The sequence below is a fragment of the Ranitomeya variabilis genome, chromosome 2 (assembly GCF_051348905.1).
Source record: "Ranitomeya variabilis isolate aRanVar5 chromosome 2, aRanVar5.hap1, whole genome shotgun sequence".
Classification (NCBI taxonomy): Eukaryota; Metazoa; Chordata; class Amphibia; order Anura; family Dendrobatidae; genus Ranitomeya; species Ranitomeya variabilis.
Genome location: NC_135233.1, coordinates 239,051,587 through 239,071,243, shown reverse-complemented (window position 1 = coordinate 239,071,243; position 19,657 = coordinate 239,051,587). Strand labels below are relative to the sequence as shown.

Here is a 19,657-nt window from a genome sequence, read left to right as displayed (position 1 = left end):
GGAGGTGGAAAAAGGCTGACTGGCAGGTCTAGGGGCCCACTGAGACTCCTTCGCCCAGGGCCCACGAAAACTTGGAGCCGACTCTGTGTTTGATCCCTAATGCTCTCAAACAAACCTCTGAGGACTTCCCAGAACAGCTGTAGTTATACAGAAGGGGCCGGAGCCAGACTTGTAGGCAGAGGCCCACGTGACTGTGATTGGGCCAGAAGAGGGAAATAAAGTTTGAATGGGGGCTATGGGATAGGATCATGAAGGAGTGGGAGGGGGCAGTAAAAGGGAGGTATGAAAAGAAAAGTACAGGAAAAGGGGGATAATTCTTGTGGAGATATAATTTACAATTAATTATATTAAAATACTTTGTTATACATGTGCTGAAGCTTGGAGCCCCAAAGGACCTTCCCCAATTATTTCATTGGTTATTGTTTGTTAGTAATTGCCTGTTTTTGATATGAATAGACTGCAGAATGTTCCCTGTTAGCACAGGTTTGTGCAGTGAACAGGACATTATGACATGTAGAGGACGGGTATTTTCCTGGAATCGGTGCACTCTTCTGTATAATGAGGCTGATGTCATTGCTGTGACGTGGGCTCTATGTACGTGACTGTAGTAAACCTCTCCCAGCACACTTCTGCTATAGTGACTGGCTGTATCAACGTGTCAGTATGTTGCTCCAAGCAAAGTCAATACAGCGGGATTTACATATCCTGCAGCCGCTGAGGTGTTTCTATATACAGAACAGAGCAAAAGTTTGGACACACCTTTTCATTTAAAGATTTTTCTGTATTTTCATGACTATGAAAATTGTACATTCACACTGAAGGCATCAAAACTATGAATTAACACATGTGGAATTATATACTTAACAAAAAAGTGTGAAACAACTGAAATTATGTCTTATATTCTAGGTTCTTCAAAGTAGCCACCTTTTGCTTTGATGACTGCTTTGCACACTCTTGGCATTCTCTTGATGAGCTTCAAGAGGTAGTCACCGGGAATGGTTTTCACTTCACAGATGTGCCCTGTCAGGTTTAATAAGTGGGATTTCTTGCCTTATAAATGGGGTTTGGACCATCAGTTGTGTTGTGCAGAAGTCTGGTGGATACACAGCTGATAGTCCTACTGAATAGACTGTTATAATTTGTAATATGGCAAGAAAAAAGCAGCTAAGTAAAGAAAAACGAGTGGCCATCATTACTTTAAGAAATGAAGGTCAGTCAGTCCGAAAAATTGGGAAAACTTTGAAAGTGTCCCCAAGTGCAGTTGCAAATACCATCAAGCGCTACAAAGAAACTGGCTCACATGAGGACCGCCTGTAATAATTATAGGGGATAACTCAGGAGACTCTTTGCGTGGAACAAGACAACTACAGGACACAGTTTTATAAGTGGTAAAGTCTGTATTATCACACGGTGATTCAAACAGGTGCAGAGAGAAACTCAAGTCCACAACACTTGGTGTAAATATTAAACGCAGCTTAGCAGTCTATAGGAAACTTCAGAGGAAAATGCAATCAAGCAGAAAGTCTATGAAGCACAGTTATTCTTGAGGATACTTGACACGAATAAATCCTTGTCTTAGTCCAAACACAGATAGATAAGCTTATAAGGCAGTTCAAATCATATCTTAGCTCAACCAGGGAGGCCTGGTTAATAGTCTCAGGTTTTTGCAGAGCAGCAAAACTTACATGTCCAGCAAATGCAGATGGAAGTATACACGAGCAGCAGATGAAGGAGGATTACTGGAAACTGGTGTATGCAGCAGGAACTCAGAGCAGAGTAGCAGGATCACCACACAGGTTCACAGGAGCAGGTATATAGCCAGGGAGTAATCAGAGGTCAGGAGCTGGATGCAAGGCAGAATACTCTAGCACAGACTGAAGGCTGGGGTGGAGTTTTATAGCAGGAAGACACAGTGCACATGAGACCAAAGACGCCATCTTGGAAAAGGGCAGTAATGCACAAAAGGTAAACAATGTTCAGAGTCCTGACACCGCCCCAGGAAAGGAAGACCAAGAGTCACCTCTGCTTCTGAGGATAAGTTTATCCAAGTCACCAGCCTCAGAAATCACAGGTTAACAGCAGCTCAGATTAGAGACCAGGTCAATGCCACACAGAGTTCTAGCAGCAGACACATCTCTGCAACAACTGTTAAGAGGAGACTTTGTGCAGCAGGCCTTCATGGTAAAATAGCTGCTAGGAAACCACTGCTAAGGACAGGCAACAAGCAGAATAGACTTGTTTGGGCTAAAGAACACAAGGAATGGACATTAGACCAGTGGAAATCTGTGCTTTGGTCTGATGAGGCCAAATTTGAGATCTTTGGTTCCAACCACGGTGTCTTTGTGCGATGCAGAAAAGGTGAACGGATGGACTCTACATGACTGGTTCCCACCGTGAAGCATGGAGGAGGAGGTGTGATGGTGTGGGGGTGTTTTGCTGGTGACACTGTTGGGGATTTATTCAAAATTGAAGGCATACTGAACCAGCATGGGTACCACAGCATCTTGCAGTGGCATGCTATTCCATCCGGTTTGCGTTTAGTTGCACCATCATTTATTTTTCATCAGGATAATGACCCCAAACACACCTCCAGGCTGTGTAAGGGCTATTTGACCAAGAAGGAGAGTGATGGGGTGCTACGCCAGATGACCTGGCCTCCACAGTCACCAGACCTGAACCTAATCGAGATGGTTTGGGGTGAGCTGGACCGCAGAGTGAAGGAAAAAGGGCCAACAAGTGCTAAGCATTTCTGGGAACTCCTTCAAAATTGTTGGAAGACCATTTCCGGTGACTACCTCTTGAAGCTCATCAAGAGAATGCCAAGAGTGTGCAAAGCAGTCATCAAAGCAAAAGGTGGCTACTTTGAAGAACCTAGAATATAAGACATATTTTCAGTTGTTTCACACTTTAAGTATTGTCTTCAAAGGGAGATTTGTAGTTAAAATTCTGCGCTGCCGCTGAGATGAATTTTAGGAGAATATAGTTGATTCACAGTGGCTTTATTCAACACGTTTCAGGGGTCTCATGCCCTCTTCATCAGGTGGTATTTCCTGATGAAGGGGGCATGAGACCCCTGAAACGCGTTGAATAAAACCACTGTGAATCAACTATACTCTCCTGAAATTCATCTCAGCGGCAGCGCAGAATTTTAACTACGAATCTCCCTTTGAAGACATTATTTTTTCTGGTTGGTGAAGACCTGTGGATCTGCAGCAGCCGCTATCTATATGCTCTAATCTCATCCTAACCAGGTGAGCAAATTTGGTGTATATTCTCCTCTGTGTAACGTGGATAAGACCCTATTGCGCTCTTTGTCTCCCCATTGTTTTGCAATACTTTATATAATTCCACATGTGTTAATTCATAGTTTTGATGTCTTCAGTGTGAATGTACAATGTTCATAGTCATGAAAATACAGAAAAATCTTTAAATGAGAAGGTGTGTGATATTCTAATTCTCCAGGTCATTACGAGTTCATAGACACCAAACATGTCTAGGTTATTTTTTATCTAACTGGTGAAAAAAAATAACAAACTTTGCTAAAAAAAATAAATAAAAAAAAAATGCGCCATTTTCCGATACCCGTAGCGTTTCCATTTTTCGGGATCTCTGGTCAGGTGAGGGCTTATTTTTTGCGTGCCGAGCTGACGTTTTTAATGATACCACTTTTGTGCAGATACGTTCTTTTGATCGCCCGTTATTGCATTTATATTTGGCCTCTTTCCATGCCCCACACTGTTTACAGTCATTTATCAGTGTACTCAGTCCTCAGTAATCTCAGCCGTGACACAAGATATGATAATCTGAAATATTGTAACCCTCAGACAGTCCGGGGTACAGAGACTTTGCAGCAGTATCATGCAGGCTTCATGCGTTCTGCACGTCACATCTGGCAGGTTACACTGTACAGGGAGTGACTTGTCCTATCGCCGAGATATTCTAGGAAACCAGCATCACACCTGGAAAACAAATATCAGGGAATGCTGATCCTGCACCTCCTGTATACTCCATGCCCGGTCTACAGTATACTGTTATGTGACGATCAGTACTCTGACCCCGATCAATGCTGTGACCTGCCCTGAATTGGGGGTTAGTAGAACACATTCAGGTAAATAGTAGATGTGATCTGAGAAGGAAAGTCCACATTAATTCTGCAGCACTGTACACAGCCTGTCGTCATCGCCAGGGGAGCTCACAATCTAATGTTCCTATATTCAATACAATGGCCAATATTTTAGGTAGCTGACTGACATTGTATTTGTGGAAAACTTCAAATTCTTGGTTGGACTTGAACTGATAACCACAGTGCCACAATGCTGCCCAGTGCCCCTGCATTCTTTAACATAGTCTGATCCCACAGTCATAGGCTGCTTTCATCTGTCCCTTGACTCTAATTAAAGACATATTCCCATCTTATAAAGTGCTGGTATATTTCTAGGATATGCAATCCATTTATGATCGGTGTGTGGTCTGCTGATCCTTTCTGATAATGGAGGGGTGGTGCTGGTGTCTTCTATGCTTCCTGGCGGCTGCATTCAAATATTCTTCTAATTGATCGCTGTCCAGCAGAGCAACTGGTTGTCACTAAAAAAAAAAAAAATTAAAGGATGCCACAGTGGTGCTGCTACATCTCCTCCAGAGCCTAATGTTGTGACGTCTGCTTCTGTCACCAGGCGCCGCCTTATTCATTTGAGTGACAGAAGCAGACATCGGGATCTGAAGTTCTAGGCTCTGTCTGGAGACTAAGGTGGCTGTAAGCGATAGTGCTGTCCAGTCTGGCAGTACAGCTGTGTGTACTGTACAACTGGAGTAATCCACTTCCTGCTTTGTCTAATTGGACTGCACCACACCCTAGGAATACTCCCAGCCTACTGCTGGAGGCTGCCAAATACAATTTATCTACTTTGGTTCAGTCCCTGTGCTTTCAGTCTCTGCTCGGTTTGTATTCCTGTTGTATAACTGCTGCCTGTTTCCTGATCATTGTTTTGCATTTTGATTTTGTACCTTTACTGCCCTCCGGGTTCAGACCCAGCCGCCTGACTACTCCTGCCAGTCTACACCACCAGCCAGCAGCTGAGTGTGTTACCTTGTAGGACAGGGGAGCCAGGGTGGTAGCCATGGCTGACAGCGATCCCTGTATCACTCCCTGGTCCCTTCCCCACAAAAGGTCACATCTTTCTGCTGTAGTACCTTGTAGCTGACTCTCTGCGCCATCTGGACTTGCCCGGTAAGGGGATGGTTTCCTCACAGATGGTTCCGCAATAAAGGAGATACACTCCGCCTCAACTTCAAAGTTAACTTCTTTACTTAGCACAGCTTGCTCAAATACGGGCACTTCAGGTATCACAGTTGGTATTTTCCTTTCTGTGGCTTCTCTGTCCTTTCCTTCTCTATGCTCAGCCCTAGGTCGGACTGTACCTCTTGGTCCCACAGATTCTTTTCCATCCGGAATTCTCGCCTCACATGGGGGAGTCCTACACTGCTTCGCCCCGGTTCTAAAAACTGCCACCCAGGCAAAGATCTGCCACATCTCGTGTGTAGTGACCGTGCTGATAAGACTTCTCTCTTTGTAGGGACTGACTTCTATCAGCTGCATCCGCAGCGCTGCCGTATTTCTTCCTCCTAGATGAACCTTTAGTGCCAGCTGTTCTATGCTGGGCCCCTTTCTTTAACGTTGTGGGGCACGATGATTCCTGGCCAGGCAGCCCAGTGAGGTGCACGGGCGCCCAGGCCCCGATTGACTTAACCAGGAAGCTCTAACTATACTTATCCCCACTGTGCCCCTCCTGTTCTAACTATTTGCTATAATGCCCCCATCTAGTGGCCAACTAGGGATGCTACTCCCCTAACACTAAACTGGGCCCGGTGTAACAGGCCAGATTAACCCCCCCGCCCAGAATATACCCGGGGTTAAAGTGGCCTAGGCCAGATTATACCCCGGGTATATTCTGGCCTAGCCCAAACTATACCCCGGGGTATAAATTGGACTAGTCCAGTTTATACCCCTCTGGGCCAGAATATACCCCGGGTATATTCTGGCCTAGCCCAAACTATACCCCGGGGTATAAATTGGACTAGTCCAGATTATACCCCTCCAGGTCAGAATATACCCCAGCTTCTGTAGATCAGGCAGCGCACAGGGCCCCAGGCAGCACACAGGCGCCCCAGGCAGCGCACAGGGCCCCAGGCAGAGTACAGGACCCCAGGCAGCACACAGGGGCCCCAGGGAGCGCATAGGGCCCCAAGCAGTGCACAGGACCCCAGGAAGCCCACAGGGCCCCAGGCAGCACACAGGGGCCCCAGGCAAGCACAGGGGCCCCAGGCAGCGCACAGGGGCCTCAGGCAGAACACAGGGTCCCAGGCAGGGCACAGGGCCCCAGGCAGCACACAGGGTCCCAGGCAGCACACAGGGGCCCCAGGCAGAACACAGGGGCCCCAGGCAGAACACAGGGGCCCCAGGCAGCGCACGGAGCCCCAAACAGCGCAAGGTGCCCCAGGCAGTGCACAGGACCCCAGGCAGCCCACAGGGGCCCCAGGCAGCCCACAGGGGCCCCAGGCAGCACACAGGGGCCCCAGGCAGCCTAAAGGGCCCCAGGCAGCACACAGGGGCCCCAGACAGCGCACAGGGCTCTGGGCATCCCACAGGAGCCCCAGGCAGCCCACAGGACTCCAGGCAGCCCACAGGAGGTCCCAGATAGCGCATAGGGGGCAGAGACAGTGAACAAGGGGGTAAGAGATAGCGCGGAAGGGGGGGAAATAGAGCGCATGTCCCCTGTGCGCTGTCTGGGCACCCCTGTGCGCTATCTGGGACCCACTGTACGCTGTCTGGGCTGCTGTGTTCTGCCTGGAGCCCCATGTGCTGCCTGGGGCCCCCATGTGTTGCCTGGGGCCCCTGTGTGCTGCCTGGGGCCCCTGTGCGCTCCCTGGAGTCCATGTGCTGCCTGGGGCCCTGTGCGCTGCCTGGGGCCCCTGTGCTCTGCCTGGGGCCCCATGTGCTGCCTGGGGCCCTGTGCTCTGCCTGGGGCCCCATGTGCTGCCTGGGGCCCCGTGTGCTGCCTGGGGCCCTGTGCTCTGCCTGGGGCCCCATGTGCTGCCTGGGGCCCTGTGCGCTGCCTGGGGCCCCTGTGCGCTGTCTGGGCCCCCGTGCTCTGCCTGGGGCCCGTGTGCTGCCTGGGGCCCCCTGCGCTGCCTGGGGCCATGCGCGCTGCCTGGGGCCCTGTGCGCTGCCTGGGGCCCTGTGCGCTGCCTGGGGCCCCTGTCCCCTGTCTGGGCCCCCGTGCTCTGCCTGGGGCTCCGTGTGCTGCCTGGGGCGCCGTGCGCTGCCTGGGGCCCTGTACGCTGCCTGGGGCCCTGTGTGCTGCCTGGGGCCCTGTGCGCTGCCTGGGGCCCCTGTGTGCTGCCTGGGGCCCCTGTGCGCTCCCTGGAGTCCATGTGCTGCCTGGGGCCCTGTGCGCTGCCTGGGGCCCCTGTGCTCTGCCTGGGGCCCCATGTGCTGCCTGGGGCCCCGTGTGCTGCCTGGGGCCCTGTGCGCTGCCTGGGGCCCCTGTGCGCTGCCTGGGGCCCCTGTGCGCTGTCTGGGCCCCCGTTCTCTGCCTGGGGCCCGTGTGCTGCCTGGGGCCCCCTGCGCTGCCTGGGGCCATGTGCGCTGCCTGGGGCCCGTGTGCTGCCTGGGGCCCTGTGCGCTGCCTGGGGCCCCTGTCCCCTGTCTGGGCCCCCGTGCTCTGCCTGGGGCCCCGTGTGCTGCCTGGGGCCCCGTGCGCTGCCTGGGGCCCCGTGCGCTGCCTGGGGCCCTGAACGCTGCATGGGGCCCTGTGTTCTGTCTGGGGCCCTGTGCACTGCCTGGGGCCCTGTATGTTGCCTGGGGCCCTTGTGCGCTGCCTTGGGCCCCTTTGCACTGCCTGGAGCCCTGTGCGCTGCCTGGGGCCCCTGTGTGCTGCCTGAGGCCCTGTGCGCTGCCTGGGGCCCCTGTGGGCTGCCTGGGGCCCTGTGTGCTGCCTGAGGCCCCTTTGCGCTGCCTGGGGCCCTGTGGGCTGCCTGATCTACAGCAGCTGGGGTATATTCTGACCTGGAGGGGTATAAACTGGACTAGTCCAATTTGTACCCCGGGGTATAGTTTGGGCTAGGCCAGAATATACCCGGGGTATAATCTGGCCCAGAGGGGTATAAACTGGACTAGTCCAATTTATACCCCGGGGTATAGTTTGGGCTAGGCCAGAATATACCCGGGGTATAATCTGGCCTAGGCCACTTTAACCCCGGGTATATTCTGGGCGGGGGGTTAAACTGGCCTGTTACACCGGGGTACTTACTTTCCCTAATAACTATATGTGTGCAAACAACTGTGCATGTAAAGGCATACATATATCAAGAGCAATACACATGGGTTATAGCAATGCTCACACGGTGGTAATACAGTTTATGGGTATGTGCACACGTTGCAAATTTGCCTGTGGAATTTCCTGTGCAGATTCTGTGTAGCAGTACCTCCGTGTATGAGCACATAAATACTATGCAACATGTAAACGGGTAGGGGAGAAAAAGGAACAATCACATCCCCTACAACCGCAACCCACGGGCCCCTGTGTAAGTCCACATTTCTGCACAGGGGTAAAAGTGTGAAGGCCACAGACCAGAGGAGCCTCTGGGATCTGATAAACGGAGTGGCTTGTGCTAACTCTGTCCATGTTAGCCATTTTAGAGCTGCCAGACAACGTGTAACAGCTTTACTAAAAGGTGTCCTCTGCATTCTCAGGGTTGTGTGTGCATCCTAGTGATATGCAATCATTTATGAAGCATAGCTGCCCACATAACCAAATTTACCAGAACTGTCCCAAATTTTTGAAAAAATCCTGGTAAACTTGGGTTATGGATATGTCCCTGTGAGAAAAGGGGTAGGGCTACATAAACACCACCCAAAATTTGGTGTTTCCACTAGTTTTGGGCATTCACAGGCCAGCTCTATATGCCCCAATTTTACCAACTAATATGTACGTAGTATGATGACATAGGAAAGCCCCTTTGACATACTAGTTGGCATAAACTGAAACAGCGAATGGGTTATATGCTTCAAGCATACAGTAGACCACACTGTTATTTGCTTTTTACTCGGGAAGTGGGTACTATTCAGGAGGACTCTTCAGTAGGTGGGGGCTATTCAGGAGGACTCTTCAGTACGTGGGGATTATTCAGGAGGACACTTCAGTAGGTGGGGACTATTCAGGAGGACCCTTCAGCAGGTGGGGGATATTCAGGAGGTCTCTTCAGTAAGTGAGGACTCTTCAGGAGGTGGGCCTCCACGGGAGGTGGGGCAGTTTAGAAGGTGGGGGTTATTCAGGAGTGCTTTTCAGGAGGTGGGGTCTGCTCAGGAAGCAGGCTTATGTTATTGCATCAAATGTGGGTGGAGGATCCCCTCCGGATAGTCTAGTACTTGACCCTCAACTCTCAAAAAGGCATACAGGCATTAGACCCCCAAACCTGCGCCTCTACACAGCTGCCCTCTGCAGTAGGACTTGACTGTAATTTCCTGGGCCCTAACCTCTATGTGATTTGGGGGTAATTCACAGCTCTGATTCATTTCATGCTGGTACATAATCATTAAGGGAGCAGATGGCGGCTGATTCACAAGCACAAAAACATTACACAGTGGCCTCAGATCACACATGACAAATCCATAATCCAGCGCTGCTCCTCCGCCCCCTGCACAGTTTTGTGGAGTCCCGAGTCCACGGCAGCTGTCTGAGTAATGAGGCTTGCAATGGCATTATCACAGTCACTGGTTATACATTGTGTAAACAACACAGGGATGATGATATATAAGTGCTCATACTTCACTCTCTTGGAGGATCTTGTTAACACCCTGAAGGGACAACCTAAGATTGGTACTGGCCTGAGTGGTCAGTAAATCATCATTCAGATGAGGCAGAAACATCTGGTTATAGATTGAATGTTTTTCTAAACAGCTTAGGGCACCATTTATATTTGACCCAAGTGGTTGGGAAGGGCCTGAAAATTAGTCAACCATAGGCCCACAAAGACCACAATGAAGGACCCTTGCCTCAAGATCATAGTGCACAAAGTGAACACACCGTTACCAATTTAATTAACAGGGTGTTACGCACTAGTGTCCAACTAGAGTACCAGGGAACTGTCAGTCTTTCCCTGGCACCATTACTATCGGGATGGACTTTGTGCATCCAGCTATGGTCACACTCCACTACAAAATCATCATTATAGGCACCTGTACCCAGTTTAGGGGGGCAATGACTAGACCCCCAAAAAATAATGGTAGAGCCCTGGACCAATAGATAATTTACTATATACCCAGTCATTACTCCTTTATTTCCTCTCCTACAGCTCACAAAGAATAATGTGCTTTCCTCCCTGTTTACAGTCTGAATAAGCTGCCCTCCTGAATATTGAATGCTTTCCCCCTCTCCATATTTTTATCTGTTGTGTACTATCTCCATCAATGACAGGAGGGGTTGTATGGTGGTCTTATTTGTGCACTGAATGGTAGTACTGCAATATATAAACATTTGGGTAAAAAATAATGCGCTTTGCCAAAAACGTCCAATAGCTTAGAAGCATCTGGCCACCACTGAATCGATGGATCTGTTGGTACAAATGACAGAAAAAGAAAAGTATCAGTAACAAACTCCAACAACTTTATTTTTCACATATTTGCCATCTATTATTTACAAAGTTCTTGAAGTCCATAAAATATTGTTTGTACACCACCAACACAACTAGGGATTCCTGGAAAACACGTAGCCGTTAGAGGATAGTCCATCTCTGCCAGCTCACACGCATAGTAGACCCTCCGGTAAGTTAGTGCTCATCTTCTCCAGTCAGTAGGAACAAGTAGCATCACAGAGGTGCGAGGCTCAACGTGCCCCACGCCAATCTTTTATGCCATTGGCTCCTGGCGAATTGACAACCTGCGTGGGTTCAGTCCACAGGAGGATGTATTCAATGTGTGGAGCCTGGAGCCAAGTCTTGAAACTTCACGAGTCTTGTTCAGTTGTGGCACTTTCAACTTCAGACCTGAAATGCGTGGTTTTAGCTTACACCATCAAACATTAACCGTGCCGATCTGTGTCATTCCCAGTTTTACTACAAACTGGCAGAACAGACAAGTAGCTCACTCATCTTGAAACCTCCATCTTTTAGGCTTTGCGGAAAATCCTCCCAGGTTTGCGGTAGTCCCTGGTGCGGTCCCTCTTGACTGTATTCATGGTAAGCGGCGAGAGGCCCATGCGTGACGAAGATCGAGTGTAGCTGCAGAGAAAATGAGAATGCTGAGTTAATTCCATATATTGACATTTTGTTGATTTATTATTGTTGATTATTGGAAACCTCTCCCCAACGCCCCACCTTTTATGTGGGGACCCTTAAAGTCAGGGTACTGCCTTATCGACCTGAATGCTGTATATGGGCTGGCTAGGGGCAAGGTGAGACGTAGCAGGAGCTGTAAAGGGGGTTAGAGCACTGTGGGATGCAGCTTGCGTGGCCAAGAGTGTAGAATGGTGAGGAGGTCTTTGAGCAACTGTGGAGGTGCCTGGATCCCACCATAGAAATGTTAAAGGGGTAGCCCCAAAACCGGGGATAGATGATATATGTACAGTATGATTGCTTGTGGCCGGCTGCTGAGATCCCCACCTATCCCTTGTATGACTGGAGCAGTAGTGAGCAGGACTGCTAGCCATAGAGGTTGTTAAAGCCAGAAGTGATGATGCCATAAAGGAAGTCTATGCTACGGGACCAGTCCTCCTTTTTCTATGGCCTGTGTGAACCCTCACCGGACTCTATATAATCACAGCAGAACCACAGAAAAGGGAATGACCAAACGTGAGGTCTGGTAAATGTCGCCTGCCATGAACGCTCGGTAGAATAGCAGCCAGTAAAGAAATGATCAGCAGACATGGTAGTGAGACGGCCGCCAGCTTCCTCCCTCTCTCCCTTGCCTTGTGTTCCTCCTTCCAATATGGCAGGACACAGACAACAGCCTGTAAGACATGTGCACATCCAGGGTGCCACCTGGCAGCTAGGAGAATGACACTGGAGATGTCAAATATTGAAAATAATAACGCCAAATTATTACTAAACAACGAGAGAGAGCATAAAAATCCCGGAGAACAGGCGGGAAGCCCCTAATGATGTGTACGCTAGGCATGCGCTCCCCTGAACCTCTATTCTTTACCAAGGACAGGTCAAATATTGACGATTATTTCATCCTAAAATTAGGAAATCCGTCAACAGATCTGTAATATCCAATGGATGCAGGACTCTACTGGATCTACTATGCTCTTGCTGCCAGGGAATCTAGTTCATGTAACAGATGGAGAGCTCCCCTTTATTTTATTTTGTACGTCAGGCAAGAACCACGAGATTATCCTGAAGCTGATGGAGAAAACAACTACTTGTATTGTGTGTAATCAGTGTGAAAAATGTGCAGAATTCTAAACGGTTTAGTCACTTATGAGCAGACGCTGTGCTGTATAGGAGCGGCACTGGTTAATCCTACATGAATGGAGACCTTTTCATTGTAATAGCCTTCTGTGACCTAAATCACATGACCGTCTGTGGCAGACGTAGCTTGTCCTTCCCTCGCCCGGGGCTGCCCTTGCCATGTATTGTAATATCCCCACTTGTGGGCATCCCCTCTTGCCCCCAGGACATATGCCCCTCCACCCCGTGTACCTACACCACTGCTTCTAGGCTTGCATTCGGGCAGCAGTGTACCTCCGTGCACAGAATTACTTTTTGGGAGGCTTTTTATTGCTTATATCCCTTTTTTGGAAAACCAGAGTAGCAACCAATATGCTCACCAAGTTACAGATGCCATATCATGTATTCTCTCTCAATGATATGTACAGTATGTGCAACTCTATGGCATTTATCACTGGGTGGATTTGCTTTTCAGGAGTTTGGGAAAGCTGGGCTCTGGCACCATGCTGCTAATTCACTCTTAAGGATTGCATTCTACAGGGAGACAATAAATCGGTCATATAGAAACCAACTGGCAATGAAAGAGGGTGGAGCAGCAATGCCGGGTTAATAATGATGTCCTGTCCATGCGAAAAGTGACCTGATACTATAAGGCTATGTTCACATGTTGCATTTTTGCTGCTTTTTTTAATATGCAAATTTTAAGCTGTTTTTTACAGCACCAGCAAAGTCTATCAGATTTCAGAAATCCCATGCACACAAATTGGCTTATTTTCCTGACTGATTTGGAAAACTGCTGCCTCTTTGCAAACTACTGCACGTCACTTCTTTCAGCGTATTTTCACCCACAGGAAGCAATGGGGAAGTGCAAAAAAAGCAGCAAAAAACACACATGTATCAGTTTTTGGTGCAAAAACCTAAGGAAGCTAAACCTTGCTTTTTTTTTGGGGGGGGGGGGGGGCGTTCCTAAACTTTATCAACAGGTATAAGAGAGAACCAAAACGCAGCCATGAAAAGACAGCAAAATCCCAGGAAAACCTGCTTTTTGTAAGCAACTTCTGTACTGCCAAGGGAGCAGGCTTTGCCTGCGGAGGAAAAACGCAGCAAAAACGCATCGTGTGAACATAGCCCAATTCTGGGGGGCTTTCTCCAGAGCTTCATCATCTGCATGTGAAATAAACACTGGCTCACTGACCGATGGTGGGAACCCTGTGGCCTCAGACCCCCACACTGCTTAGATATCTGGGCTTTGCATTTACTGTAGTCCCCTAATATTAGGCTGCAGTGTGAACGCCTCACATGATAGCAGAGCACAGGTGGGCTCACTGATGGCACAACTGATGCACTGCCATGGACATGAGATTTGGGGGGTTGATGCATTTGCAATTCCTATAGATACTATTGCTTAAAATGTATTTACTTTATAATAAACAAAGACTTTTAAGGTGTCACAGCCTCAATAAATTATAAATTATAAGTTTTATGCAGCCAAAATATGACCCCAGTACCCTAGAAAGGGGGGTACGAATTACATGCATTTGTCTATGGAAGTAAGCCAAAATGGATGCTGTTGGAGGCATAAATTTTCTAGGATGCCATACAGTTAATGCAGCAGTCTTCTCCAGCTACAGTGGGGCAAAAAAGTATTTAGTCAGTCAGCAATAGTGCAAGTTCCACCACTTAAAAAGATGAGAGGCGTCTGTAATTTACATCATAGGTAGACCTCAACTATGGGAGACAAACTGAGAAAAAAAAATCCAGAAAATCACATTGTCTGTTTTTTTATCATTTTATTTGCATATTATGGTGGAAAATAAGTATTTGGTCAGAAACAAAATTTCATCTCAATACTTTGTAATATATCCTTTGTTGGCAATGACAGAGGTCAAACGTTTTCTGTAAGTCTTCACAAGGTTGCCACACACTGTTGTTGGTATGTTGGCCCATTCCTCCATGCAGATCTCCTCTAGAGCAGTGATGTTTTTGGCTTTTCGCTTGGCAACACGGACTTTCAACTCCCTCCAAAGGTTTTCTATAGGGTTGAGATCTGGAGACTGGCTAGGCCACTCCAGGACCTTGAAATGCTTCTTACGAAGCCACTCCTTCGTTGCCCTGGCGGCGTGCTTTGGATCATTGTCATGTTGAAAGACCCAGCCACGTTTCATCTTCAATGCCCTTGCTGATGGAAGGAGGTTTGCACTCAAAATCTCACGATACATGGCCCCATTCATTCTTTCATGTACCCGGATCAGTCGTCCTGGCCCCTTTGCAGAGAAACAGCCCCAAAGCATGATGTTTCCACCACCATGCTTTACAGTAGGTATGGTGTTTGATGGATGCAACTCAGTATTCTTTTTCCTCCAAACACGACAAGTTGTGTTTCTACCAAACAGTTCCAGTTTGGTTTCATCAGACCATAGGGCATTCTCCCAAAACTCCTCTGGATCATCCAAATGCTCTCTAGCAAACTTCAGACGGGCCCGGACATGTACTGGCTTAAGCAGTGGGACACGTCTGGCACTGCAGGATCTGAGTCCATGGTGGCGTAGTGTGTTACTTATGGTAGGCCTTGTTACATTGGTCCCAGCTCTCTGCAGTTCATTCACTAGGTCCCCCCGCGTGGTTCTGGGATTTTTGCTCACCGTTCTTGTGATCATTCTGACCCCACGGGGTGGGATTTTGCGTGGAGCCCCAGATCGAGGGAGATTATCAGTGGTCTTGAATGTCTTCCATTTTCTAATTATTGCTCCCACTGTTGATTTCTTCACTCCAAGCTGGTTGGCTATTGCAGATTCAGTCTTCCCAGCCTGGTGCAGGGCTACAATTTTGTTTCTGGTGTCCTTTGACAGCTCTTTGGTTTTCACCATAGTGGAGTTTGGAGTCAGACTGTTTGAGGGTGTGCACAGGTGTCTTTTTATACTGATAACAAGTTTAAACAGGTGCCATTACTACAGGTAATGAGTGGAGGAAAGAGGAGACTCTTAAAGAAGAAGTTACAGGTCTGTGAGAGCCAGAAATCTTGATTGTTTGTTTCTGACCAAATACTTATTTTCCACCATAATATGCAAATAACATGATAAAAAAACAGACAATGTGATTTTCTGGATTTTTTTGTCTCAGTTTGTCTCCCATAGTTGAGGTCTACCTATGATGTAAATTACAGACGCCTCTCATCTTTTTAAGTGGTGGAACTTGCACTATTGCTGAATGACTAAATACTTTTTTGCCCCACTGTATATGTGTGATAGCAGGTAGTACATAGCTGTGTGAGAGGCCAGGGGCGGCTCTGTGTCGCTCTGCTCCCAGCTGAGGGTGACCGCGTCCCCCAAGGTAGAACTTACATTCTTGGGTACCTCTGGATTATATATCGGAGGGGCGTTATTTTATTCATCCTTCGCCCACCACACTGTTGGACACACACTGAAGAGGCCCCTGTGCAAGAACAATATATGGGCCCTCTGCAGTCCAATAATTCATTATAAAGCACAATTCCACCTGCTTTGGAGATGGTAGTGGCCCACCTTGCTTCTAGATGGTAGTGGCCCACCTTGCTTCTAGATGGTAGTGGCCCCCCTTGCCTCTAGTTGGTAGTGGCTCCCTTGCCTCTTTGGTGGTAGTGGCTCCCTTGCCTCTAGGTGGTAGTGGCTCCCTTGCCTCTAGGTGGTAGTGGCTCCCTTGCCTCTAGGTGGTAGTGGCTCCCTTGCCTCTAGGTGGTATTGGCTCCCTTGCCTCTAGGTGGTAGTGGCCCCCTTGCCTCTAGGTGGTAGTGGCCCCCTTGCCTCTAGGTGGTAGTGGCCCCCTTGCCTCTAGGTGGTAGTGGCCCCTTTGCCTCTAGATGGTAGTGGCCCCCTTGCCTCTAGATGGTAGTGGCCCCCCTTGCCTCTAGATGGTATTGGCTCCCTTGCCTCTTTGGTGGTAGTGGCTCCCTTGCCTCTAGGTGGTAGTGGCTCCCTTGCCTCTAGGTGGTAGTGGCCCCCTTGCCTCTAGGTGGTAGTGGCCCCCTTGCCTCTAGATGGTAGTGGCTCCCTTACCTCTAGGTGGTAGTGGCTTCCTTGCCTCTTGGTGGTAGTGGCTCCCTTGCCTCTAGGTGGTAGTGGCTACCTTGCCTCTAGATGGTAGTGGCCGCCTTGCCTCTTGGTGGTAGTGGCTCCCTTGCCTCTTGGTGGTAGTGGCTCCCTTGCCTCTTGGTGGTAGTGGCCCCCTTGCCTCTAGGTGGTAGTGGCCCCTTTGCCTCTAGATGGTAGTGGCCCCCTTGCCTCTAGATGGTAGTGGCCCCCCTTGCCTCTAGATGGTATTGGCTCCCTTGCCTCTTTGGTGGTAGTGGCTCCCTTGCCTCTAGGTGGTAGTGGCTCCCTTGCCTCTAGGTGGTAGTGGCCCCCTTGCCTCTAGGTGGTAGTGGCCCCCTTGCCTCTAGATGGTAGTGGCTCCCTTACCTCTAGGTGGTAGTGGCTTCCTTGCCTCTTGGTGGTAGTGGCTCCCTTGCCTCTAGGTGGTAGTGGCTACCTTGCCTCTAGATGGTAGTGGCCGCCTTGCCTCTTGGTGGTAGTGGCTCCCTTGCCTCTTGGTGGTAGTGGCTCCCTTGCCTCTTGGTGGTAGTGGCTCCCTTGCCTCTAGATGGTAGTGGCCCCCTTGCCTCTAGGTGGTAGTGCCCCCCCTTGCTTCTATGTGGCAGTGGCCCCCTGGCCTCTGGATGGTAGTGGCCCCCTGGCCTCTAGGTGGTAGTGGCCCCCTTGCTTTTACATGGTAGTGGCCCCCTTGCCTCTTGGGCCATTGCAGCCGCACAGAGCACAGGTACCCGCAGCTGGTATCGCACACACATCTGGAGGCGGCTGCTGCACTGGCTGCATTCCTGCAGCGTGGGGATGGGCACTCACCTGGAGGACCACACTGGTCCAGGCTTCTTCTTGGGTTTGCATGCCAGCTTCTTATACTCCATCCATCCACTGACCAGCTCCTGCAGGATCACCATGTACAGGAGGAAGATGAGGATCCTGGGGTCGATCTGCGGCAGCTCGGACTCCAGCTCCCCTGACATGGCAGACAATAGAGAGGTGGATCAGCTGCGGACGAGGAGACGGAGGATCTGACTGCTGAGGAAGCGGCGGTGTACAGGAGATGGATGCATGAATGATGCAGAGCCCTCCGGGGGGCGGAGGAGGAGGGGGACGCAACAGCAAGCAGAGATGTATCTACAGCACAGGCTGCATCTGTGCCTGTGTCCACAGCATTGTCATCGCCTTATACTGAGGCTGCTCTCTCCCCATCCCCTGTACTATCATCCATCTGCCAGCAAGAGGCAACCATCAGCCCCCACCTGCCATACTGGGGGAATGATATGTGTATGCTTCCATTAGTAATAATTAATATACCTTATTAAGGTGAATTTATCAATATTACTTTTGAAAATGGAAATAAATGCCCCCTGGTGTATAACCCCCCACGCCCCTCACCCTTGTAGCATGACATTCAACCCCTCATCTCTGGTGTATAATCTCCGACCCTATTGCCCCCCATCATATAACTTCCTGCCTTCACCCCCAGTGTATAACATACGGCCCCTCGCCTCCAGTGTAAAACATCTTGTCCTTTGCCCCCAGTATATGACATACAGCCCTTCGACTCCAGTGTAAAACATCTGGTTCTTTGTCCCCTGTGTATAACATATGGCCCCTCACCCCCTGGTGTATAACATCTGACCCCTCATCCCCTGATGTATAACATGCGCCCTTCACCTCCCGATGTAAAACATCTTGCCTGTTGCCCCACCGATGTAAAACCTACAGCCCTTCGCCGCGCACGGTAAATAATGTTCGGCCCCTCACTCCATGTGTATAGCCTCTGGCTCCCTTGCCTCTGGTCTATAACATACAGCCCCTCACCCCCAGTTTATAACATACGGCCCCTCGCTCCCAGTGTATAACATCTGGTTCTTCGCCCCCAGTGTATAACATCAGACCCCTCGCCCCCAGTGTATAACATACAACCCCTCACCCCCCAATGTATAACATACGGCCCCTCACCCCCCAATGTATAACATACGGCCCCTCGCCCCCAGTGTATAACATACAGCCCCTCACCCTCAATATATAACATACAGCCCCTCACCCCCAATGTATAACATCAGACCCCTCGCCCCCAGTGTATAACATACAACCCCTCACCCCCCAATGTATAACATATGGCCCCTCACCCCCCAATGTATAACATACGGCCCCTCACCCTCAATATATAACATACAGCCCCTCACCCCCCAATGTATAACATACAGCTCCACGCCCCCAGTGTATAACATCTGGTTCTTTGCCTCCAGTGTCTAGTATGCGGCACTTCACCCCCTGGTGTATAATGTCCAGCCCCTCGCCCCCAGTGTATAACATCTGATTTCTGTATGAAGCTTATCTTGTGGTCACCCCTTGGTATGAAGGGAACGTGCTAACAGGAGGTGGGATTGTTAACTCTTTCATTTCCATGGCTGCTGAGGAGAAAAAAGTGAAAGATCCTGAGCTGCGGTAACGTGGGGACTCCCAGGCTTGAAAGGTTCACATGCCGAAAAGTGATGGAGAACTCCAGTTTCCATGGTAACAGCAGTTGCCAAGATGTAGACGCGCTCACCTCACACTGGCAGCATGGACCAGCTTGCTAGACAGGCGGCACATCATAATCCTGGCATGTATTCCAGACATCTGCGCACCACCGCCGCGCCACACGGCAAACGACGGAGAAGTGATAATGTCCTGCGGCTCATACTGTCCTATAGCACACCTGATTTACACACAATCACCCGACTCGTGTTTTCTTTTTTTTTTTTCTTTAAACCTCTTTCTTTTTTGTCTTGTGTTATTTGTTGCTGTTTTTTGTGACAAATGAGAGTAAATTTAGAATAAAATGTAAAATATTTCTCAAATTGAAAAAATAATTTCTGACTGACCTTAAAATGCTCTGAAGAAGGAATGGAGAACGGCAGCAAATAATGAATCTGGTGAAAAAAAAAAAAAAAAATCTAAAAACTCTAAACTTCACCCACAATGGTGGACATAAAAAAAAGAACACAAACAGGTAAATACGGAAATAATAAACTGTAACAAGGCACAAATTAAATAAAGATTAGAGCAAAAATGAAAACACTAAAAAAGCACAAATGCAATAATGTATATACCCCCTGTATACACTGTATGTTGTCACTGATGTATATACTCCCTGTATACACTGT

The 19,657-nt window shown here is 49.1% G+C and overlaps 1 protein-coding gene and 1 long non-coding RNA gene across 5 annotated transcripts in view; one reads left to right on the top strand and one right to left on the bottom strand.

Annotated features, from left to right (window-relative positions):
- Positions 1 to 19,657, top strand: part of LOC143805229 (uncharacterized) — a 286,521-nt gene that overhangs the window by 228,802 nt on the left and 38,062 nt on the right. The gene's annotated exons all lie outside the window — the stretch shown is intronic.
- Positions 10,642 to 17,716, bottom strand: LOC143809296 (uncharacterized). The gene is made up of 2 exons (XR_013222201.1): positions 17,322 to 17,716; positions 10,642 to 11,277 (listed from the first exon to the last, which is right to left on the bottom strand). It is a non-coding gene; the product is annotated as an uncharacterized LOC143809296 (long non-coding RNA).